We start from the raw sequence: 26,509 nt of genomic DNA on the forward strand, positions 1-26,509 counted from the left end.
TTGCAGCAGTCATCTTGCAACCACTGTTCACTATAATCTGGGAATGGGGACAAGTGTCCACGGCCTGGACAAAGGGAGTTAGGATCCCCAAGAAAGGAGCACTAAGTGATTGCAACAACTGGTGTGGCATCACAATTTTTTCTCACCAATGTCATTGTCCCATAGATTACAGGTGCTGCAGATGTGTGATTGAAGAAGGAGCAAGTTGGCTTCAGGAAGAATAGAGGCTCTGTCAACCAGATTTTCATGCTGTGTAACATCATGGAGCAGTGCACAGAGTGGTAAGGGCTTTTGATAGCATCCACAGGGAGAACCTCTGCTGAATTCTTAGATCATATGGGATCCCTTCCAAATTTGTCCAGCATATCTTGAGTTTGTATTTCACATTTGGAGCAGGTAAAGTTCTAGTCATTGCATTACAGGAATGATGTGGATGCTTTGGAGAAGGTGAAGAGTGGATTCAGCTGAGTGTTGTTTGGATTGGAGGATATTCGCTGTAAGGAGAGGTTGGATAAACTTGGTCTGTTTTTGCTGGAGCGTTGGAGTCTGTGGGATGGACTGACAGAAGTATGTAAATTTATCAGAAGCATAGATAGTCACAGACTTTTTTTTTAAGAGTAGAAATGTCAAATGCCAGAGGGCGGAGATTTCAGGTGAAAGGGGAAAAGTATAAATGAGATTTATGAGGCAAAATTGTGGTTGGTATCTGGAATGTGTTGCCAGAGGAACTGATAGCAACAGATAAGACAAAAAGATTGATCAATGAAGAACCAAGTGGTCCCAGCAAAACCCAAACTGGTCACTGGTGATTAGGTTACTTGGTCACTAACTGCCACTTTCCAATACTGTCGACTATGGTTCCCATCACTTTACTGAAGATTCTGTAGATGAATTGGGCCATTATTGTCTAATTAGATTTGTCCTGTATTTTAATAATGGACGTACTAGGCAATTTTTCCCATTCTTGTGCAGATGTCAGTGTTGTATCTGAACTCGAGCAGTTTATTTGGAACCATCAGTATAATGGCATTGGGCCAGTGCACAAATTTCCTGCTTGCAGCATAAATAAGCGCCACTTCAATCTGAGCCAATCTCTGTTTTCTTCCCATAGAACCCAATACTTCAGTTTGGTTCATGTCTCCATACCTGCATGGACTCCTTCTCCCTTCAGACTTTCAGTCCCATTAGTCAATCCTCTTTTCGGAAATACAGGAGTTGTTAATTGGTATTGGTCACTTAATCAAATAAGTATTTTCATGTCTTAAACATCAAGCTTATTCTTTTTAGTAAGCCTATTTCCTCTGGAGAGCCCCCTGTTCAGATAAAGTCAAGCCACATCTCCTACAGGAAGCTGAGAAGGAAATATCCCCTGTATCACTGCCCAGTTTCATCCACCTGTCAAGAATAAGAATATGAAATGTGTTTCTGGTAAATCAACAGCTGTACCCAGGTCCTGACGAAGGGTCTCGGCCCAAAACGTCGACTGGACCTCTTCCTAGTGATGCTGCCTGGCCTGCTGCATTCACCAGCAACTTCTATGTGTGTTGCACACAGAGATTCTGTTCAAATTTAACCTGTACACTGAGTGTCAGAAGGAGGTTGTTCAACCCTCCAGTCTATTCCCTCTAAAGCTGACCTGTGTCCGAGCTCCATTTACCCTCCTTGGCTCCACATATTTTAATAATTGAACTCAAACAAAATTCTATTGATTTTGAAGTTTCAACTGACACCTCTCACCATCCCCCTAGTCTTGACCACTTCCCAGGGAGAGTTACGGGTTTCTAGTGCCCAATATATCCTGAAGTAATGGATTCCTTGGGTTATTCTTCTGCACCATTCTTGAATGTTTTTAAACTCCCCAATTTCCCACACTTCGGAGAACAGGAGACCAGACCAAATATTCTATCCCATTCCCACTAGCACTTCACTGGCCCTGGTCCACACAACCCCTCTCCAAGGAAGACACATCCTTCCTGAGGGGTGATGCCAAGAATCACAGCCAGTGCTCCAGATGTGGTCTAATTAGATCTCTACTCTAGAGCAGTGTGATATCCACCCCTCTGTATCCCTGTTTTCCCCATTAACTGCAGGACATTGAGACTTCTGGCTTAAATATGTCCTTACAATTTATTAAAACCCAAACCTGCCAGGGGTCTCTCATCCAAAGAGAACGTTCCACATTCCCTCTCTGTCCACTGGGATTGATTATTCCCTTATGGAATCTGCGTCAGTCAGCTGACACAGCAGAACCAAGACCTCTCTTGAAACACGAGCTCACCAAACAACAACCTCTGTGACTGTGGGCAGTTTACCTCCTTATGTTTCTCAGCACACCTGAGTATTTTCATATGTACCTGTCTCAACCTACCATTGGCTTGTATTCATTACAGATTGTTTAAAACTTTCTTGGCTTACAGCCATAAGTTGAAACCTCACAGCTGGCTATCCCATTCCAGCTCCCACTGCCTCTGTCCCATTCTGAATTGAGATATGGGACATGCTCCACTCTACTCTCTCTACACCCATGACTGTGTGGCTCGGCACAGCTCAAATGCCATCTTCACATTTGTCTGTTGTTGGCAGAATCTCAGATGGTGACGAGGAGGGGTACAGAAGTGAGATCGATTGGCTGGTTGAGTGGTGTCACACCGATGACCTTCACTCAATGTCAGTCAGAATGATAAACTGATTGTGGGCTTCGGGAAGGGAACGTGGGGGGACACACACCAGGTATCATTGAGGGATCAGCAGTGGAAAGGGTGAGCAGTTTCAGATTTCTGGCTGTCAACATCACTAAATATCTATCCTGGGTCCAACTTATTGATGAAATGACAAAGAGAGAACATTAGAGGTTAAACTTCATTGGGAGTTTGAGGTGATTTGGTGTTTCACCAAATACTCTTAGCAAATTTCTACAGATGTACCATGGAGAGCATTGGATGTGGTTGCATCACCGTCTGGTACAGACAGGCTACTGCACAGGATCAGAAAAAGCTGCAGAGTTGCAAACTCAGCCAGCACCATCACGGGCACCATCTTCCCCAGCACTGAGGACATCTTCAAAAGGCAATGCCTCAAAAAGCCGGCATCCATCATTAAAGACCCACATCATACCGGACATGTTCTCTTCTTATTACTACCATCAGAGAGGAGGTACAGGAGCCTGGAGACACACACTCAACTTTTTAGGAACAGCTTCTTCCCCTCTGCCATCAGGTTTCCCAACAGGCAATGAACCAACTTATGAACACTGCCTCCTATTTTTGCTCTTCATTTGCATGAGTTATATATATATGTATCTTATCGTAATTTATGGCTTTTCACAACAGATGTCAGAGATATTCAACCTGCTTCTGATACTGATGGGAGTGAAGGCAGAAACCAGTTGAGTCTGACAATCTGATATACCTGACCATTCAGAAACAACAGTTCCTGAGAAATGGTTTGGGATTGGGTGATGGACAGAAAAGTGAAGGGAAAATAAAGAGAGGAACATACAGAGAGAGTGAAGGAGGAAGAGGATAAAAGACATGCAGTAGTAAAAGAATGAAATGGGGAGGAAGTGATGAGAGGGTGACAGAAAGGGGAAAGAGGAAATGGGAGAGAAATGTTGTGGATATGCAGAGAGTGTGGGGAGAACAGGAGAGTGAAAGTCCCAGGAAGAGATAAAGATTGGGAGAGGAACATGGTGAAGGACAGGAAACTCAACAGATTTTGTTTCTCTCCCGTGACTCTGGTACAACACAGAGTTAAATGAAATGTACTGCACAGGAGCAGATTCTGACCAATTATTTCATGTCATTGTTTATTTTCCACACAAACCTCCAGTCACTCCATCTTTGTGCAACTGGGTTAACTTCTCCTTTTGTTCCCTTTCCCCACATTCACTTCTGTGGGAGAGATCCATATTCTCCCAGCTCTCTGGATAAATAATCCAAATTGGATGATTAGTGATTATTTACAACAGTTTTACTCGCCTGAAGACTGAACCACCTTTCTCCTCCACCCTATCAGGTATTTTTATCATCCATGACGTGGAAATATGCTTTACCCTTCAACCTGCTCATGACCCTCCTTATCCAGGGTGTATTTGAGCAGATAAAAGATTCACATATTTCGAATGAGGTACAAAATGTCCCAGTTTTCACAGGAAAGAGCCCAAATGTCAAATCCAGCACATTCCAGCATCAAGGAGACGGTGTCCCTGCTGGGAGAATCTCATGCGACTGGGTAAGAGGAGAGTAGGTTACTTTTTGTCCAAGTTAAAGCATAGGTTTCATGCCTGTATTAACCTGGGTGAAACTTCATGAACCCTCAGTTCTGGTTGCTTCATTGTAAGGATGTGGAGGCTTTGGAGAAGGTGTAAAAGATGTTCACGAGCATGTTGCCTGGATTAGAGAATATTAGCTGTAAGGAGAGGTTGAACAATCTTTGGCTGTTTACTCTGGAGCGTAGGCTGAGAGGCAACCTGATAGAGACTTATAAAAGTATGAGAGTTATTGACAGAGTCGACAGTCAGAGTCATCTTCCCAGGGTAAAGTGTCATATCCAAAAGGACAAAGATTTAAGTTGAGGGGTGTAACATTCAAAGGAGATTTGTGGGTTGTATTTTTACACAGAGAGTGACAGCTGCCTGGAATGCACTGGCAGGAGTGGTGGTGAATCAGCATGATGGTACAGTTGAGATACATTTGAAAAAGCACATGACCATTCAGGATATGGAGGGATATGGATTCTGTGCAGATAGTTCAGTTTAGATTAATTTGGTGTTGTGGTTGTCACAGTCACCATGGGCTGAAGGGCCTGTTCCTGTGCTATACTGTTCTGTGTTGTAGGTTTACTTGAAGCTCAGTAACTATTTGCTATTAATAGCTGACAGATGTCTGAAACTCTGTGATAACATTAACACTCAGTCCTTACACTTCCTCTCAGGTTTCACAGGCAGGTTTAATTTGAGCAGGGGGCCCTCCCAGTGGAGCTGTGTTACTAAAAAGAACAAACACACTGCTTTACATATGGAAATACAATTCTAATGTTATGCTTTGTACCAACCAACAGGTTCGCGTTGTTACGTACCCTGTAACTGGGTTGCCAAACCAGCAGAAATCGACCACTTAGTTGGAGTCTGGATTATTGGAACTAAGAAAGTTTTATTAAAGAAGTAAGTAACACAGTACTCTAATAGTAAGGATATAAATGCAACAGGTTAGCAATGATAAAACACATATGTACACAGAACTAGGATAATAGGATCAATCAAGCTCTATCACAGTCTAGGGGTAAAATGATCAGTCTCAAGTGACGCAGAGTTCAGTTCAATTTAGTTCAGTTTGCAGTAATCGCTGTTGTGCCATTGGGGAGAGAGAGAGAGAGAGAGAGAGTGAATGATGATACTCAAATCGGATTCAAACAGACCTTTGATATTCCTCGCAGTTAGCTTTCGGGCAAGCCCTTTGTAATGTCTTCTGAGGTCACTGACTGTGACCCCTCCGTTCCGGATACGAACGTTCTTCTGCGGTGAACCCGGCACCCAGGCAAGGGCGGACACATACACCAGGTTCCCGCCGATCGTACCTTTCCACCCTGTGCGTCTATGGTCAGTCCCGTGACCAGACCTCCAAAACTTCCACCAACTTGTGCGGGGGGGGGCACAACGCACTTCCAGGGTCTTGTTATCTCGTGGTGTCGTGGTGTGTCGCTTGCCTTAGCGAACCTGTTCCTTTTATCCCCCTGTTGGGGTATCGCCTGTCCGTGAAACTTCAATCAGTTCAGGTTCAAAGCAACTGGTCTGACAATACTCGGAACTGTGTCTCTTTTCGTTACTCTCTCTCGTCTCTCATTAACATTTCTGAATGTTTCCCCATTGTCTCTCTTATCGGCATCAATCTTCTGATAACTTGGTCATTTGGTCACACCGTTTATCACACAGAATGAGACAAAATAAATCAAAACCAAAAGGCAGAAGATACAGAAACAGCAAGACCCTCTGCTCGTTACAGAGCATTTGCCTCTTGTCAGGAACAGGCTCACGGTAATGATGATTGACTGTTACTGATTGATGTATTGATTATGTTATGGGAATGGTCAGTTCAAATGTATGTACACCTGCACTTTATGTTCTGAAGCAGTTGGGAGACTCCCACCAACAACTGAAAGTGTGTTTGCTCAGACTGAGCACAGAAGTCCATCCTGATGACTGGAACCATTTCAGAATCTAATGACTGTTGAAAGATCATTACTAATGCCTCCACAGTCTCTTCAGCTCACTCCTTGAGAGCCTTGAGGTGTCGTCCATCAAGTCCAGGTGATTTAAGTGCCTTCAAACTTTTCAACATCCTAAACACCTTCTCCTTCGTAATAGAAATGACACTCACTTCTGCCCCCTGACACTCTTACATTTCTGGCATTCTGCTGGTGAGTTCCACAGTGAAGACTAACAGAAAATATTTTCTAAGTTCTCCTGTCATTTCTTTGCCCACATTGCTACCTTTCCAGCTTAATATTCCAGTGGTCCGATGTCCACTCTGGTCTCTTATTTACTGGATAAATGTATGAAAAAACTTTTGGTATCCTCTTTTATATTATTGGCTAGCTTACCTTTATATTTCATCCCTTCTCTCTTTATGTCTTATTTTAGTTGCCTTCAAGTTTAAGTTCAATTATTGTCATTCATCCAGGCGTGAATGCCCATCAATATAGACAAACAAAGCAGTGATTCTCCACGGCCAAGGTGCAAAACACAGTACAAACAGTCATACACAGCACAACCTGCATATAGCACATATTAGACAGCAAGCCTTCTGTTGGTTTTTGCTATATTATACGCCCTTTCATTTCCTTTGTGCTGTTTTTGACTTCCTTTCATAGTTATGGTTGTTTCATCCTCCCTTTAGAATACTTCTTCATCTTTGGGATGCATCTTTCCTATGCCTTCCAAATTTCTCCCAGAAACTCGAGCCTTTTCAATTCTGCAATCATCCCTGTTACTGACCCCTTCCAATCAACTCCTCTCTCATGCATCTGTAATTCCCTTTACAGCACTATAATACTAATGCAGTACATCTGATTTTAGCTTCTCCTTCTCAAACTGCAGGGTGAATTTTATTATATTATGATCATTTTTCCTCAGGGTTCTTTACCTTAAGCTCCCAAATCAAATCTGGTTCATTACCCTACACCCAATCCAGAATTACTGTTCCACTTTTGGACTCATCCACAAGATGCTCTAAGAATAATCTCATAGGCATTCTACGAATTTCTTCTCTGGGATCCAGCTCCAACCTCATTTTCCCAATCTATCTACATTTTGAAATCCCCATGATTCTTGTAACTTTCCTCTTTTTACATTCCTTTCCTATTTCCTGTTGTAATTTGTAGCCCACATCCTGGCTACTGTTCAGAAGCCTGTATATAACTCCCATCAGGATCCTTTTCCCCTTGTAGTTTCTTAACTCTGTCTACAATGATACTACATCTTCTGGTACTATGTCACCTCTTTCTAAAGATTTGTTTTCATTTTTTAGCAACAGAGCCACTTCATTCCCTCTGCCTTTTGATACTATGTATATCTTTGGATGCTATGATCTTCTTTCAGCCACGACTCAGTGATGCTCACAAAGTCATACCTGCCTATCTCTAACTGTGCTACAACACCTTATTCCATATACTGTGTGCATTCCAATATAACACCTTCAGTCCTGTATTCATCACTCTTTTTGATTTTGGCCCCCTGTTACACTTTAACTTTTGCCTATCATCTGCCTGTCTTCAATTTTGCCTATCAGCTGCCTGTCCTTTCCTCTCAGCCTCACTATACACCGCATCTAGTTGTATACCAACTTCCCCACCCTCAGTCCTACCACTCTGGTTCCCAGCCCCCTGCCAAATTAGTTTTAACCCTCCCGAATAGCTCTTGCAAACCTGCCTGCAAAGATACTTGTCAGCTTCGGGTTCAGGTTGTAACCTGTCCTTTTTGTATAGGTCGTACATTCCTCTGAAGAGATCACAATGGTCCAGAAATCTGAAACACAGACCCTGCACCAATTCTTCTGCCGCACAATCAACTGCCAAGTCATCTTATTCTTACCCTCACTGGTGCATGGCAGTAATCTAGTGATTACAACCCTGGAGGTCCCGTTCTTCAGCTTTCCATCTAACTCCCTATATTCTCTCTTCAGGACCTCCTCCTTTTCCTACCTATATCATTGTTACCAACATATACCACGTCTTCCAGCTGTTCACTCTCCCCCTTTAGAATGCTCTCGACCTGATCTGAGACATCCCTGACCCTGTGACCTATGAAGCAACACACCATCTGGATGTCTCTTTCACATCCATAGAATCTGCTGCCTGCTCCTCTGATTATGGAATCCACTATCACTGCTGCAATCCTCTTCCACACCCCCACCTTCCCATCTGAGCCATTGGGACAGACTCAGTGCCAGAGAACAGGTCACTGAGGCTGCCTCCTGATAGGCTATCCCCTCCAACTATATCCAATGCAGTATACTTATTATTATAACTCTGCACCTATTGTCAGAGCATTTGGTCTGTACTAACAGAAAAAATAAATTTACTATAAACTTACTCAGAACATACAACTGTGTTTGCCCAAGCCAGTTTTCAAAGAAGCCTGTTTCGTCAAACACTGTTCACTCACACAGTGGCTACTCCACTTTCACCTTGCTTCCTTTTATTCATCCCTGCGAGGTTCCTAATAGATTGTTATGATTGCAGTCCCAAAAAAACCTGAACACTTTTTAAGTCTTTTGCTGTGTCACCCTCGAATGACTTTTCGCACTGATTGTAGCCCACCAAAAAGTTCCAAAAGCATCTGAGCTCTTTTTAAACTTTGCACTGCGTCACCAATGAATGACGTCCTGAAAACACCCATGCTCTTTTTAAACCTTGCGCTGTATCATCAACAAACAACCTCTCACGATGATCGCAGCCCACTGAAAGATAAGCAGTAAAGTCAAGAGCGAAGGTTATGAAAATTACAGTGGAATCTTGTTCAGCTGAGTAAGTGGACTGAAGGGTGGTAAATGGAGTTCTATTCAGGGAAGTGCAAGGTGTAATACTTTGGAAATTTAAAACAGGTAGGACTTCCACAGTGAACGATAGGGTCCTGGAGGATGTTGTGGAACAGAAAGGCCTTGGAGTTCAAATAGAAAGCTGAAAACAGGACTTCCAGTGCAGTAATCTTTGGATTTCTGCCTGTGCCACAAACCTTCGAGGATAAAAATAGAATGAGTTGGCAGATGAAAGTATGGTTGAGAAACTGGTACAGGGGGCAGGATTTCAGATTTCTGGATAAAAGATTATAGTTGGGAGCTTAGCATCCAAGGATACACATTGTATCAAAAAGATAGGTAAGTAGGCAGAGGGTTGACATGGAAGATGTAGAAACATTGTGGGTAGTGTTAAGGAACTACAAAGGTAAAAAGTTCCTGAAGGGAGTTAAATACAGATTTCTGAACGGCAGCCAGGATGTGGGCGACAAATTACAATGGGAGATATAAATCACAAGTTAAAAGAGCAAAGTTATGATAGTCATAGATTGGGAAAATCAGGTTTGTTGCTGAATTTAGATTCCAAGAGAGAGAATTTGTGGAATGCCTGTGAGATGGATTTTTATAGCAGCTTCTGTTTGAGCCCACTAGGGGATCAAATATTCTGGATTGTGTGTTGTGTGATGAACCAGATTTGATTTGGGAGCTCAAGGTAAAGGAACCCTTAGGAGCCAGTTATCAAATTATGATAGAATTCACTGCGCAATTTGAAAGGGAGCAGCAAGTCAGATTTATCAGAACATAGAAGAGTACAGCACAGGAACGGACCTTCAACCCACAATGTTGTGCCGAACCAGCTAAAAAGCATATCAAAAATCCCCTAAAACTAATCCCTCCTACCTACACAATGTCTATATCCATCCATTTTCCTCATATTCATGTACCTATCCAGAAGTCTGGTAAAAGTCTCTAATGTATTTGCCTCTGCCACCATACATCTCTCATAATCTTGTAAACCTCAGCCTCCGCCACTCCAAAAATAAACAACCTAAGTTTGTTTAGCCTCTCATGATAGCACATTCCCTCAAAACCGGACAGCAATCTGTTAAACCTCTTCTGCACCCTCTCCAAAGCCTCAATATCCTTCCTGTAGTGGGGTGACCAGAAATGTGTCCAATCCTCCAGATGTGTCCTAACCAGAATTTCATCAAATTGCAACATAACCCCTTAACTTTTGAACTCAATGCCTTGACGAATAAAAGCAAGCATTCCATAAGCCTTCTTAACCACCCTATCCACCAGTGTCGCCGCTTTCAAGGAGATATGAACTTGGACCCTAAAATCTCTCTGCCCAGCAACACTAGTAAGGCTCTTGCCCTTAACAGTGTACTGTCTCCTTGCATTTGCCTTACCGAGTTGCAACACCTCACCTTTATCTGGGTTAAGCTCCATCTGCGAATTCTCTGCCCATATCTATATCGTGCTCTATTCTTTGCCAGCCTTCTACACTATCCACAACTGCATGAGTTTTGACACTATCTGCAAACTTACTAACCCACCCATCTACATTTTCATCCAGGTCATTTATACACAGTACGTCACAAACAACGGAAGTATCAGCACAGTTCCCTGCGGAAAACCACTAATTACAGACCTCCAGCTCAAATAAGTCCCTTTGACCAATACCCTCAGTCTTCTCTGCTCAAGCGACTTCTGAATTGAAACATCCAATTTGCCATGGACCCCTTGCATCCTAATCTTCCAGGTTAGCCTCCCAGGAGAGACTTTATCAAACGCCTTACTAAAACCCATGTGGACAACATCCACTGTTCTACCTTGATCAGTCAGTCTTGTCACCTTGTCAAAAAACTCAATCAAGTTGCTAAGGCATGATCTGCCCTGCACAATGCCATGCTGGCTCTCTGTAGTTAGGCCATGGGTTTCCAAATGCTCATAGATCCTATTGCTAAGAATTTTCTCCAGCAATTTCCCTACAACTGATGTGAGACTCCCTGTTCTATAGTTCGCAGGATTTTCCTTTGTTCCCTCCTTAAATAGAGGTACAACATTAGCTAATTGCCAGTCATCAGGGACCTTGCCTGTGCCTAGAGAGGAAACAAAGATACTGGTTAAGGGCGGAGCAATCTTCCTCAATAACCTTGGGTAAATTCCATCAGGCCCTGGGGACTTATCCACTTTAATACTCATTAGTATAGACAACACTGCCTTCTCCTTAATCTCTAAATTCCATAACGTATCTATACACTCAGCTCTGATCTCCTGCTCCTCCATGTCATTTTCCTTGGGAAATACTGAAGCAAAGTACTCATTCAGTACCTCACTCACCTTCTCCACATCCAAGCAAATGTTCCCCACTTTATCCATGAGTAGCCCTACCTTCTCCCTAGTTATCCTCTTGTTCTTGATGTATGTGTGGAATACCTTAGGATTCAGCTTAATCCTACTTCCCAAGGACTTTTCATGGCCCCTCCTAGCTTTCCGAATTCCTTTCTTTTGTTCATTTCTGGTTTCTTTATACACCTCAGGCGCTTTGTTTGATTCAGACTTTTGAACCTTTACATGCTTTTCCCTTCTTGACAAAATTCATCATCTCTCATGACATCCAAAGTTCTCTTATCTTTCCATCTCTGCCTTTCCTTCTAACAGGAACATACATTTACTGTACTCTGTGCAATTGGTCTTTAAACACCCTCAATTGATCTTTAAACACTGTCCACATGTCTGATGTGGACTTGCCAGAAAAAAAGGTTTTCCCAAATAACACTTCTTAGTTCCTGCCTAATGCTCCCATAATTTGCCCTTATCCAATTTAAGAATCTCCTGCAATGACCATAGCTGTCCTTATCTATCGCTATTCTGAAAGTTAAGGAGTTGTGGTCACTGTTCCCTAACTGCTCATCCACTGAGAGGTTAATAACCTGGCCAGGTTCATTACCCAACACCAGGACCAGTACAGCCCCTCCTCTTGTTCCACCGTCTTGTGGTTGCACCTTTCCTATTCTTGAGTTCCACCCAAATGGACACAGTGTCTGATCCCTCCATTATGTTTCCCTTCAGTGCAGCTGTGATATTGTCCCTTAGTGGCGTCCACCCCCCACCCCCCCGGCACCTTCCATCCTTCTCTATCTTTTCTAAAACTTTGAAAACCTGGTACATTAATCACCAATTCCTGCCCCTCTCTCAACCAAGTCTCTGTAATGGCCACATCATAGCTCCATGTCCCGATCCATGCTCTAGGTTCATCCACTTTACCGATAATACTCCTCGCAGTAAAACACAGACACTTCAAACTGTGCATCTCATCATACCAGGGTAATTTCGATTTTGCATATCAGTACTTCCCCTGACATCTAACCTCTGGTCCAGTACTTCAGTTACTGAACTGGTGCTCGGTTTCCCGACACTGTAAACTCTCCCAAGTAGCATTAGCAAACGTCCTGGCCAGGATATTCATTCCCCTCCAGTCCAGGTGGAACTTGTCTCTTATCCAGGTCAGGCCTTCCCCAGAAAAGGTCCCAATGATCCAAGAACTTTAAACCTTGCCCCCTGCACCACCTGCCCCCCTCAGCCACTCATTCATCTGTGCTATCATCCCATTCCTACCAGCACTAGTCCGTACATCGGGAGTAATCCGGAGATTACTATCTTGGGGGTCCTTCCCTTCAGCCTCTTTCCGAACCCTACATACTAACATTTGCCAGTGTTTTTGGATCATAACCTCTAGCTGTTCATATTCCCCTTTGGGAACATCCTGTCATCTCTCTGATACATCCTGGACCCTAGCATCCGGAAGGGAACGCACCACCCGGATGTCGATTTTGCGGCGATAGGTCCCCTCTCTCTACCCTTAACTGTCAAATCCCTCACCACTTCCGCACTGCCTGAATTTACCCTTCCCCGCTGAGCCTCAGAGCCGGCCACAGTGCCACTAGCCTGGCTGCTGCTGCTGTGCCCTGATGGGTCATCACCCACAGCAGTATCCAAAGAGGTATACATTGCTGAGGGGAATGGCCACAGGGGAACCTTGCAATGACTGCTGAATCCCCTTAACTCTCCTGGTGGTCACCCATTTACTGTGTGAAGCCTCTATTCTGGGTGTGACCATCTCTTCAATAGTCTCATCTATAATGTCTTCAGCCTCCTGGATGATTCTGAGGACATCCAACTCCAGCTCCAGTGGAGTATTACACTGGGGTAAAGGGAATTACAGAGTCATAAGAGAGGAGTTAGCCAACGTTGAATGGAAGGGGACACTAACAGGGATGATGGCAGAGGAGCAATGGCAAGTATTCTGGAGGCAGGATGACATTCCATGGCTGACAAGGCAAGTCAAAGCCAACTTGAAAGCAAAAGAAAGGGCCTATAATAGAGCAACAACTAGTGGGAAGTTAGAGGATTGGGATGCTTTAAAAAACAACAGAAGGCAACTAAAAAAGCCGTAAGGGGAGAAAAGGTGAAATATGAAGGTAACCTGGCAAATAATATCAAAGGGGATACCAAAAGATTTTTCAGATATAGAAAGTGTGAAAGTGAGGCAAGAGTAGATAGCAGAATGCTGGAAAATAACACTGGAGACGTAGTAATGGGAGATAAGGAAATGGTGGATGAACTGTATAAATGTTTTCCATCAGTCTTCACTGTAGAACACACTAGCAGTTTGCCAGAGGTTTGAGAGTGTCCTGGGGCATAAGGGAAAAGGTGCTTGAGAAGCTGAAAGGTCTGAAGGTAAATGAGCCACCTGGACCAGATGGACTACTCCCTGGATTTCTGAAAGAGGCAGGTGAATTGATTGTGAAGATATTAACAATGATTTTTCAAGAATCACTAGATTCTGGCATGGTTCTAGAGGAGTGGAAAGTTGCAAATGTCACTCCACTCTTCAAGAAAGGAGAGAGACAAAAGAAAGCATATTATAGGTCAGTTAGCCTGGCCTGAGTGGCTGGGAAGATATTGGAGTCGGTTGTTGAGAATGATGTTTCAAGGTCCTTGGAGACATGTAATAAAATAGCCAAGTCAGCATAGTTTCCTTCAGAGGAAATCTTGTCTGACAAATCCATTGGAATTCTTTGAGGAAGTAACAAACAGGATAGACAAAGGAGAGCCGGTGGATATTGTGTTCTTGAATTTTAAAAAGGTCTTTGACAAGGTGACACACATGAGGCTGCTTAGCAAGATAAGAACCATGGTATTACAGGAAAGATACTAGCATGGATAGAGCAATGGCTGACTGGCAGGAGACAAAGAGTGGGAATAAAGGGAACCTTTTCTGATTGGCTGCCAGTGACTAATGGTGTTCCACAGGGGTCAGTATTGCGACCGCTTCTTTCTACATTGTGTCAATGACTTGGATGACAGAATTGATGGCTTTTTGGTCAAGTTTGCGGACAATACGAAGGTATGTAGGTGGAGGGACAGGTAGTGTTGAGGAAGCAGGTAGGCTGCAGAAGGATTTAGATTAGTGAATGGACAGAGAAATGTCGGATGGAATATACTGTTGGGAAGTGTATAATCATGCACCTTGGTAGAAGGAATAAAAGCGTAAACTGTTTCTAAATGGGGAGAATACTCAAAAATCCAAGATGCAAAGGGGCTTCAAAGGGACTTAGGAGTTCACGTGCAGAATTCCCTAAAGTTTAAATTGTAGGTCAGTGGTGAGGAAAGCAAATACAATGTTACCATTCATTTCAGAGGACTAGAATATAAAAACAAGGATGTAATTCTTGATAAGGCATTGGTGTAGCCCCACTCGGAGAGTTGAGAGCAGCTTTGGGCCCCTTATCTAAGTAAGGATGTGTTGACATTGGACAGAGTTCAAAGGAGGTTCATGAAAATGACTCCTAGATTGAAAGGTTTATCGTATGAGGAGCATTTGATAGCTCTGGGAATGTACTCTGTGGAATTTAGAAGAATAGAGGGAGTATCTGATTGATATCTATCGAATGTTGAAAGGCCTAGATAAGAATGCATGTGCAGAGGATGTTCCCCACAGTGGGGGAGGCTGGGTCCAAAGGGTACAACTTCAGAATAGAAGGACGTCTATTTCATACAGAGATGAGGAACAATTTCTTTAGCAACTATGGAGGCCAGATCACTGAGTGTGTTTAAAATGGAGGTTGATAAATTCTGGTTAAGTCAGGGTGTGAAAGATTATGGGGAGAAGGGAAGAGAATGGGGTTGATAGGGAAATGGATCAGCCATGATCAAATGGCGGATCAGACCGAATCAGCTGAATGGCCTAATTCTGCTCCAATATGTCACTGAAAGTGGAGTCACATGTAGACAGGGTGGTGGAGAAGACTGTTGGTATTGTGTGTAAAAATTGGGAGCACATGATGGCATTGTACAAGGTGCTGGTGAGGTTGTATTTGGAGTATTTTGTTCAGTTTTTATTCATCCTGCTGGTGAAAAGATGTTATTAATCTGGAAAGAGTTCAGAAAAGATTTACAAGGATGTTGCCATGACTGAGTTAAAGGGAGAGGTTGTCTCGACTAGGACTTTCATTGGAGTGAATATACAAATTGCAGAACATATAATTTATTCACAGTCGCTGTGAGGAGTCAAACTAACAGTGAGATGGATGTCTTTCTGCTACTGTACTTGATTATTAAATCTCTAGCAATCTCCAGCTTAGATCTGGTGTAAAACTCTGGCTTGCAGGAGACTGAGTGTAGATTTTGTAGAGATGCAAAAATCAAGAGGGAAATGGATAGGAAAAGTTCCCACAAAATGCTGTCAATGTGACTAGCTTGGATAGGCATCTTGGTCAGCATGGACGAATTGGGCCAAAGGGCCTGCTTCCATGATCCTTGATTCTCTGACTCTACAAATACATGTGCAATTTACTGTGAACAATTAACCTACCAACAATTGTGCATTTAGGATGCGAAAGAAAGACGTATTCCAATGTGATATATTCATCTGAAGAGCTCCTTCAGACTCAGGAACTCCTGATGGTCTGGAATCCTCCTGTGCACTGTTTTAACCTCCACACACTTCGTCAGACTGATACACTGACACCCAGTGGCTGTCGGTCGGTATTACAACAGTCAGTTTGACTGAAGCCTGAATATTTGGAGGTGTTCCTCTGACCCCTAGTGGTTTCAGTTTATCACTACAAGGTAACACAGGCTTCCAGTCAAATTGTCTTCAATCCAGACACAAGAGTGTGTTAATGGTGGGATCTGGAGCTGCACGCAATCGACTGGAGAAACTCAGCTGATTGAGCAACATCGATGGAAAGAAGCTGTTGAATCCCTGAATGAGGACAGTCCGTGAGCATCTGGGTTACAACAGACAAAATGAATTTACCGAAGTAAAGAAAACCTGCTGATGTTGCAAATCAGAAGGAAAAACTCTTGGAAGCACTGGACAGGCAATATACATTGTACATCAGTAGTGGAGGGAATGAAATGGAGTGTCAGTGAGTAGACCAGATACTGTACATCTCCAAATGTGCCAACTCATGGATGTCAACGATCGTCAACACAACTGTAAAATAGTAAAAACAGAGTCCAACGAACAAGAGCTCAGATCAAAGCTCTATTGAAGATACCATATAAATGCAAATTATTTCAAGGTAATGATGTATTGACAGAAAAAGCCAGTGAGTGAAAGCAGGAATTGTATAAAATGTCCCATCAGTGAGATACTAAGTGATGAATGAAAACCCTGTCCTTCCCTGTCTGTCACTTTCAGTGTGACAAATTCATCTGAAGAGCTCCTGTAGTCTCAGGACCTTCTGGCACAGTGGAATCCTCCTGTGCACTGTTTCACCCACACCGTCCAGCAGTGTCTCTGTGCCTGACTGTTACACTGACACTCAGAGACTGTCAGTTACTATTACAGCAGCCAGTTTATCTGAATCCTCAATATCTGGAGTGTTCCTCTTGACTCCTAGTGGTTGCAGTTATTATTGCAGGGTAACAAATTGTTCGAATCAAATCAGCTTCAGAGAAAATTCGCATCTGAACTCCAACAGGAAGAATGAAATCATCACTGAAAGACAACTAACTGCACATGTTGCAAATAGGAGATAAAAACTACTGGAATTACAGGACAGGCCGTATCTGTGCAGAGAAACAAACTAATATCACAAGCTTTTCACCAGAGCTGAGGAAATTAGACATTTTAAGGTTGAATACTAAGTGCAGTATCAGAAAAAAGTCCACCTCACTCTAATGTCCACTCTCCACGATGACCAAGAGACCATGGCACTGCTGCTTGATCTCCCTTAAAATTTACTTGTCAGAAATAAACAATTCCCCTGGGGTCTCATTAGGGTTGGGGAGTTTGGAAGGAATGATGTGTATGGGAGTATCTGAGTAGATCAGGAAGAGAGAGAAAAGGGGAAAGAGGAGGAGAAGTTCACCTGAAATTGGAGACTTCAATATTCTTGTTATCGGATTGTAGATACCTCAAGTGCAATATGAGATTCTATTCCTCTGGCTTGCTTTAGCCTCACTGATGCACTGAATGATTCCAAGGCTTGGATTGGCAATGGGGAGAGGAATTAAAATGGCTGCAAGTGGGAGCTATCGATGGCCATTGTGTCTGGAGTGCAGGTGTTTGTTAAAGTGGTTCCCTAGTCGGCACCTGGGTCACCTTGAGAGCACTGAATGCAATAGTCAACAATGGATGAGGTGCATGGAAACCTGAGCCTCACTGGAAAGACTGTTTCGGTGATTGAATGGTGGTGAGGAGGTGTAGGGACAGGTGTTACACCATCACCAATTGCAGGGGAAATGCCTGGGGAGGGTGAGTTGTCAACAAACCAGTGAATCACAGAGAGGGTGGTCCCCGTGGAGAGCAAATAGGTGGGGAGGGGAAGATGTGATTGATGGTGGGATCACATTGTAGCTGTTGGAAATGTTTAGAATGAATTGCTGGAGGTGAAGCCTGGTGGGATGGAAGGTGAGGAAACTCTCTCACTGTTCTGTCTGAGGGAGATGGAGGTTCAGTGCTGAACTGCTGGAAATGGAGGAGATGTGGGTCGGGTCTCTCAACCACAGCATGAGAGTGAGCTGAAAGCTGCTCTTTCTGAAAAGACGACATTTCAGATGTCCTGAAGAACAGATACTGTAGAGATAGAAAACTGAGAGAAAGGAATGGCATCCGTACATGAAAGAATTTGATCAGAAGTGTCGTTCTGGTGGTTATGGGAGTTAATCATTTTGTAGTAATTGTAAATGGACCAAGAAAGGGGAAGTTGATGTCAGAAATGGTCCAAGTGAATCTGAGGTTTTTGAGGGAAATGGGTAATCAACATTTTGGATGACGGCTCTTCACCTCAACTGAAAGAGTGGAACAGAGATCACCAGTATAAAGAGGTGAGAGAGTGGGCTGGAACCAGAGCTAGTTATCTTTGGATCTCCTTTAGTGAAGAGAGATCCCAGATGTCTGCAAAATTGCTAATGTTTTTCTTTGTACAAGGGCAATCTGTTTCTCTGGTTCACTTACCTGCCCTCTCTATTACCATTGCAAAGTCAGTGCTACAGTACTTCAAAAAATTTATTCACAGCAATTTCAAACTAACTGGAAAAACATCCAACAGTGAACAGTTATTTTCAGCCTAATGGACACAGAGACATGGTGTACAAAGCCACCCACTGGTGAGGGGTTGACGTACACACATTGAAGGATCGGTCCAGGTACACTGTGAAAGTCTGCAGAACCCCAGCAAGTTGCACAGAATCCCCTCACTTCACCCGATGGAGAGTGTCCCGAGGAGGAAGTCAAGAACTCCAAAGCTCTCAGGGAATGGAGGAATATAACCTGTTTGTAATCCTGACAAATCAATAAGCAACACACACAAAATTCTGCAGAAACTCAGCAAGTCGGGTCCATTGATGCTGCCAGGTACTCACTACTCTCAGTGTGGAGGGAGGAGAAGATGGTGGCGTAAGGCAGCGCGCGCGGCGTCTCCGGTGAATGATACTGGTATTTGTAAGTAGGATGCCGTGCACAATTCAGATTTGATGGAGGCAGATGTGAGAAGCATGCAGGAACATCTGGAGTAACTTCTGAAATGACCGGTTCACTGCCGCTGCTACTGTGCAATTGAGTATCTCCGGAGGGGAAGGCCCCAAATCCTCGGCTTTGCCTGTTGCTGGTGGCCGAGGCTGGGGTCGAAGCGCTCAGCAGAGATGGTGCTCGATGCTTGGTGTCGGAGGGGTGGTCAGAGGCTGGAAGTTTTCGGACGGACTCAGAGTCGGACTGTGGTCAGGTGCTTCCAGGGTGCTGCATCAGCAAGTTCGCGGTGCTGGAAGCTCATGGCAGGGAGAGTTTTCTTCCTTCTACTATCTGCGTGAGATAATGGGACTTTCCAGAGACTCTGAGACTTTTTTATACTGTGCCCATGGTCTGTTCTCTATCAAATTATGGTATTGCTTTGCACTACTGTAACTATATGTTATAATTATGTGGTTTTTGTCAGTTTTTCAGTCTTGGTCTGTCCTGTGTTTCTGTGATATCACACTGGAGGAACATTGTATCATTTCTTAATGCATGCAGTACTAAATGATAATAAAAGAGGACTGCGTGTCCTCATAATCTAATCTAAAAAAGTTAACTCTCAGGTCTCTTTTTAATCTCTGCCCTCTTACCTTCTATTAGTACCCTCCTTTGTTGGACTCCCAGCCCTGAGGAAAAGTCTATGACCATCCACCATTCCATACCCCTCATGATTTTACAAACTTCTGAGGTTGTCGCACATTTTCCTCTGCTCCAGATAATAAAGAACCAGTATGGCTTACCTCACCCTATAACTCAGACCCTCCAGTCCAGGCAGCATCCTTGTACATCTCTTCTGTACCATTTCCAGCTTGTCAATGTCTTTCCTATATCAGAGTGACCAAAACTGTACACAATACTCCGAGTGCGGCCTCATCAACGATTTACATAACTGCCACAGAATCTCCCTGACTGATGAAGGCCAGCATGGTAATTACCTTCTTCACCACCTTGTCATCTCCTCAAAAACTCCATCAGCAGAGTTACACCACAAGGTTGTGTGCTTAGCCCTCTGCTCTACTCGCTTTATTCTCAGCATAACTTCAATGCCATATTTATGTTTGCTGATGACACCTCTGTCATAGGCTGAATCAAGTGTGGTGACAAATCAACATATAGGAGAGAGATTGAAAATCTAGCTGAGTGGTGCAACAACAACCTATTACTCCATGTCAACAAGGTCAAGGTGAGGATTTGACTTCAGGAGGAGGAAACCAGAAGTCCAAGATCCTCATCAGGGGATCAGAGGTGGAGTGGTTCAGCAACTTTAAATTCCTTAGTCTAAGTGTCATTATGAAGAAAGCACAATAGTGCCTCTACTTTCTCACCAGTTTGCAAAGATATGGCATGACATCGAAAATGTTTGCAAATGTCTATAGTTGTGTGGTGGAGAGTATATCGACTAGTTGCATTATGGCCTGGTATGGAAACACCAATCCCGTTGAATGGAAAAACCCAGTCCATTATGGGTAAAGCCCTCCCTACCATTGAGCACATATACAAGGAGTGCTGTCACAGGAAAGCAACCTCCATCACTGAGGACCCACACCATCCAGACAATGTTCTCTACTCAGAAAAGAGGTGCAGGAACCTCAGGGTCCACACCACCAGGTTCAGGAATAGTTATTAACACTCAACCATCAGACTCTTGAATCAGAGGGATATCTTCACTTAACTTCTCTTGCCCCATCACTGAACTGTTCCCACGAACTTTGGTCTGACTTTCAAGGACTCTTATGTTCTCAATATTTATTGTTTATTTAATATCATATTTTTAAATTAATATTTCTTTTTTCCCTTTTGGTATTTGTACACTTGTTGTCTTTTGCACATTGGTTGTTCATCTGTCCTGTTGAATGCAGTCTTTCATGGATTCTGTTTTGTTTCTTGTGTTTACAGTGATTGCCCGCAAAAGAATGAATCTTAGGATGTTAATTGTGAGTTGTATGTATGTACTTTGATAATAAATTTACTTTGAAATTTGAACCTGTGTGGCTGATTTCAGTGAACTGTGTACTAGGACTTGCAGGTCCCTCTGTTCTACAATACTCATCAGTGCCCTGCCATTTACCGTACAAATCCTTCCCTGCTTGACTGTCCAAAAATGCATCACCTCACTTTGATCTCATTTGCTATTCCTTAGCCCTTGTCTCAAACAGGTCAAGATCTTTTTGCAAATCAAGGTAACCTGCTTCACTATCAACAAGACCCCCTCATTTAGTATCATCAGCAAACTTGAATTGTGCCTTGTACATTGACATTCCAAATAATTTGCACAAATCATGAATATCAGAGGTACCAACATTGACCCCTGGTGATCACAAGTCACAGTCCACCACTCAAAGAATCGATCTTCAACCACCACCCCTCTGCTTCCTATCGTTATTAAACACACAGGCGATCGTGATGGTCTTTCAAAGGATGCAGTCTCTCCATAGTCAACCTTTTACTGTTAAGGTAGCCGATGACCCTTGGTATCAACCTTGCCTGCCAAATCTATCTCTTAGCCTCTTTTTGCCCTCCTGTTTCCCCTCTTAAGCCTGGTCTTAAACTTTACATTCATCAAGGGATTCATTCACACCCTGCTGCCTAAACACATTGTACACTTCCTGTATTTTCTTTACTAGAGCATTGATATCTTTTGTCAGCCAGGGTTTCCGGTATTGGGTATGTCTACCATTCACACTGACAGGAACATGCTGCCATCTGGACTCTTGATATCACCTTTTTAAAAGCTCCCACTTGCCAACTATCCCTTTGTCTTTATTTAAATGGAGTCAGCCTTGCTGCAGTTAAGGACTTTACCATGTGGACCCATCTGATAGGAAAGTGATAGATCCTATGGTTCTCTCTTTTTTTCCCGTTATAAATTTAAAACTAGAATTCTAGAATTGTGGTCAGTAGACTCCCCAGTTTACAGTTCAGTTACTTGACCCATGTTTTGCCTAAGAGGAGGTTCAGTAGGATTCCTTCCCAAATAGGTTCTTGGACACCCCACACAAATTGCACCCCATCCAGGCCCTTTGCACTCTGGATGACCCAGGTGACACCAGGGTATTTGACATTTCCTTTGAGCACTACCCTACTATTTTCACAATTATGTGTAATTTCTCCACACATCTCTGCTCCTTGAGTTTCCACTCACTACTGGGGGATTTCTAATTAGCCAGACCAAGGTGACCATCCACTTCTTATTTCTAAGTTTTACCCAAATGCCCTCATTAGATCATCCCTCAAGAATGTTCACTCTGAGCACTGCTGTTATGTCATCTGCTACCAAAGGACGACACCCTCTCCAGTCTTATCTGTTCCTTCGTCATGCCAAAAGCATCAGTATCCCTGAACACTGGGGCTGCCCTTCTCTAAACCCACTTTCTGTTCTGGCCACAATATTCTAGGTACTAGAAACTATTCACAGTCCTCTCATTTCATCCATCCTACCTGCTAAGATAACTGTATGGAGTGAGATATAATGTAAGTCAGTGGTCTGATCTGAAACTTCACTGTAAAGGTGGCTATCCTGATTGCTGTGTGAACACTCTTTGGATGCTGAATATACCCCTGTCTACTCATGGACTTCACTCTCTTGTGTTCCGCACCCCTGCCAATCTAGTTTAAACCCTCCCTTGTTGTCACCATATACTATCCTGAGATTCATTTTCTTGAGGCGTCAGAGTAAATACAAAGAAACACAATCATGTCAATGAAAAACCACACACATGCCAGTCAAGCAACCGATGAACAAAAGACAGTAAACTGCAAATACTAGATGCATAAAGAAACCAAAAAGAAATAAGAATAATAAATAAATAAGCGATAAGTATCAAGAACATGAGATGAAGAGTTCTTGAAACTGAGAGCATAGGTTGCAGGAACGGTGCAGTGTTGGGGTGAGTGAAGTTATTTCATTTGGTTCAACGGCCTGGTGGTTGAGGGATGATAACTGTTCCTGAACCTAGTGGTGTGCATCCTGAGTCTCCTGTACCTCCTTCCAAAGAAAACAATATGGCTGGGATGGAGTACATCCTTGATGATGGAGCTGTTTTCCCATGACAGCACTCCTTGTAGACATGCTCAGTGGTGGGGAGGGCTTTACCCACAATGGACCTGGTTGTATCCACTACTTTTTGCAGGCTTTTACGTTCAAGGGTATCGGTGTTCCCAAACTAGGCCATGATAGAACCAGTCAGTATTGTCTCCACAGCGCAGCTATAGAAGTGTGACAATGATTTTGTAATATTCTAGTTCAAATATTTTACTGTTATGCTGTATGTGTTTCACTTTGTGTAGCTTTATAAGAGCTGCTTGCTTTGCTTTCAGCCTGTTTGTGTTATTGTTGAGTGTAAGGGATGATATGGAATATGTGCCATCCAATTAGCAAGAGCTTTTTCTTGGTGAGGGACAATATGGTTGGCCTTGGGCTTTTGTTCAGGAGGAGATGAAGAGAGAAGATGCTGGGAGAACTGGTCGTAGCATATGATCAGGTGGGGGACCTGTTTGTTCAAGATGGATTGCGAGTGACACTTGGAAGGTGGTGTGTGGTTTCACATTGACCAAGGACCCAGCGCATGAGTGACTGAGAAGTTCAAGATGAACTCCAATTTATGCACATTTGACTGTAAAATTAGAATGGGCCCTTTTCTTTTTGTTATTCATTAATAAGACTTCCATTAAGATGCATAAACATAATTCCTTTAATTGTACTCAGTGTACTGTCTGTTATTTTGTGGTATTAATTTGTAACAGGGTAGCAAATGACACAGCATTCATACAAACCGAGATTTGGGGTGGGATCCAATGTGAATCAATCTCTAAAGTTTGGCAGGGCTGGAGGTTGTCTTCCCTAAACTTACGCAGCCAATGAAACCAGGGTGTTTCATTTTAGATAACACTGAATTTTCGCAAGCTTCTAAGATACCTCTCAGTCTGTGAGTATCCTTTCATGATGCCCAGTATGCCTACATGCTCACCCTCTGAGCCGAAGAGCGAGTCACACAGCCAGAGACCTGACCATTTCTGCTGGCCCTTGAAAGAACATTCCTCCTCGACAGCATCTAAAGACATGTTCCTGTATTCATCTGTAGATTTTATCCTTACCTTCCTAAATCATCGCGTGTTATCTGCACTACTGTGATTTATACGCTGGTTTGGAGAAACGTTGTCCTATTTCAATATACGTTATATACATGTGCATAGTTAAATGACAATAAACTTGGACGCGACTTGATAAAGTGAAGTTGAGTCGCTGGAATGTGAGAACCTGTGGAATCTCCAACAGCGAAAGATATGGGTGTCCCAATGTTGTTTTAGTCTCGAACACTGACATTGATGTTGCAACCGTAGTGAGGGGTTCAGGAGAAAGTCAGCTGAAGGAACAAGGTAACAGTTACACATTATGGAAGGGTCATCTGGAAGGAAAACCTCTTCTACAATCGGGTTGGATTAGCTGTGAAAAATGAGATGTTTGTCCCAGTGGGCGGTGTTAACAGTGATGTCAATCATGTTGAAAGGCCGCCAACACTGAAACAGCAGCACCTCGGGAACTCAAGGAACTGCAAAGTGATACTGACTCAACAGAGACCTCTAGTGGCTTAAGTGGTGATGACAGTAATCAGTTAATTGGTCTGGCAGCCATGACAGGACTTGCCCCAGTAAAAATTCAGAGAGTGAAAACACACAAGACTGATGATAGAAAGGAAATAGGAGGTTTGTGATCAACCACTAGATCCGAAAAAATTGGTGAATGACCCAAGGAAGTTGTTGGGCTGAACTTCAATGAATTAAGGATATATCCAAATTGCATCCATATGTGGGCATTCGAATACTGGTTACTATGCTATTAACTCAGCAAATAAACCAAGCTCAATAAATAGTTTAGAGATGTATAACATGCCAGAAAACAAACCCCAGATTAACAAAGAAGCTACCTCAACTAACTACTCCTGTCCCTCCCAGTCCATGTTTACATCTACTGGTGGACGACATTACTGACATGAAAAGGGATTTGCGATGTGTCAGTAATAATGGACATATTTTCAAGATGGGTCGAAGCCATCCCAGCAAGATAAGCTCCTGCCACTCAAACAGCCAAAACTGTGATTAAGGACTATAATCCTAGATGGAGATTGTCATGATATATTGACTCTGACCAAGGAACACATTTCACTGGAAACGTTTGTCAAGAATGGCATCATCAAACAATGGCTGACTAAGTATGAGGAGGAAGTCGTACCTGGGCCGACAGTCATTGCTTTTATGCAGCATCAGGGCAACTCCAAATAAGAACACAAAACTGAGTCTATTTGAAGTGGCGACGGGGTGACCTATGTCACTACTGGGTGCACTCGATCTCAGAGAGGCTAATGTACGTTTTTTGTCAGGTAGTTTAGTTGACTATTGTTCAAAACCAACACAAACTGTTCTGTCTGCTTCTCAACAGGTGTCTGTTGGTTCTGGTACATCCGAATGAGGACACACTTTGATTCCTGGTGAGTGGGTCCTGGTCAAGGAACTGTGTAAGGAACCCCTGGCAGCGTGTTTAGAAGGTCCTTACCAAGTATTGTTAATTACTAATTCAGCAGTTAACGTAGAAGTCAAATGTAAGTGAATACACGCCAGCTACTGCAAATGAGCTGAAGTAACTCCAGATTGAAACAAATACTGTTTGTGGGAAGACTTCAAACACAAATATAATTATTGGACATTATGACAATGAATCTGCATTTTTTGTGTTTGTTTAAAAGCGATTACTCTGAATTTTCAGAAGTGATTCTGCCACAGTCCTTATAGAATCAAAAGGGGGGACTGCAGGAAACCAGTGTTTTTTATAACACTTTTTATAAAGTTTGTACTCTTAAATGAAGTCATGCATTTGTCACAGTGCGTGGTGGTTCACCCTATCCACTGGCACAAAGCGGTATAGCAGTTAAAGAAACGGTTTATCACCTTAACAGCAGGAATTCTGCAGATGCTGGAAATTCAAGCAACACACATCAAAGTTGCTGGTGAACATAGCAGGCCAGGCAGCATCTCTAGGAAGAAGTACAGTCGATGTTTCAGGCCGAGACCCTTCGTCAGAACTAACTGAAGGAAGAGTTAGTAAGAGATTTGAAAGTGGGAGGGGGAGGGGGAGATCCAAAATAAATCCTTTGAAAAATCCTTTGATGTGTGTTGGTGGTTTATCACCTTGCTCATTTTTCATTGGCTATTAGCACGTTACCCACGTGATTTGATTGTTTTAATAAAATTGTTTATGAGCTGGCTTACTCTATATTGAAGGAATTTGTTTATCTTGTCCATAAAAGTGAGTGATTTTTCAGAATCGCAATCTTGGCTTCATCTTTATTATTTTGTCTATATACCGCTTCGCATCGTTTCACAACTCTTCATTTAGTTTGATTCGAATCTGTATGTTGCTTATATTCTAAAATAAACTGAACTATTGGGATTAAGACTGTTCGCCTTTTTT

The 26,509-nt window shown here is 43.0% G+C and overlaps 1 long non-coding RNA gene across 1 annotated transcript; it reads left to right on the plus strand.

The window, feature by feature from the left end:
- Positions 1-206: 206 nt before the first annotated feature.
- Positions 207-26,095, plus strand: LOC134352735 (uncharacterized). Its single transcript, XR_010019439.1, has 3 exons — positions 207-281; positions 5,059-5,161; positions 25,481-26,095. It is a non-coding gene; the product is annotated as an uncharacterized LOC134352735 (long non-coding RNA).
- The last annotated feature ends 414 nt before the right edge of the window (positions 26,096-26,509 follow it).

This window comes from Mobula hypostoma, chromosome 10, assembly GCF_963921235.1.
Source record: "Mobula hypostoma chromosome 10, sMobHyp1.1, whole genome shotgun sequence".
Lineage (NCBI taxonomy): Eukaryota > Metazoa > Chordata > Chondrichthyes > Myliobatiformes > Myliobatidae > Mobula > Mobula hypostoma.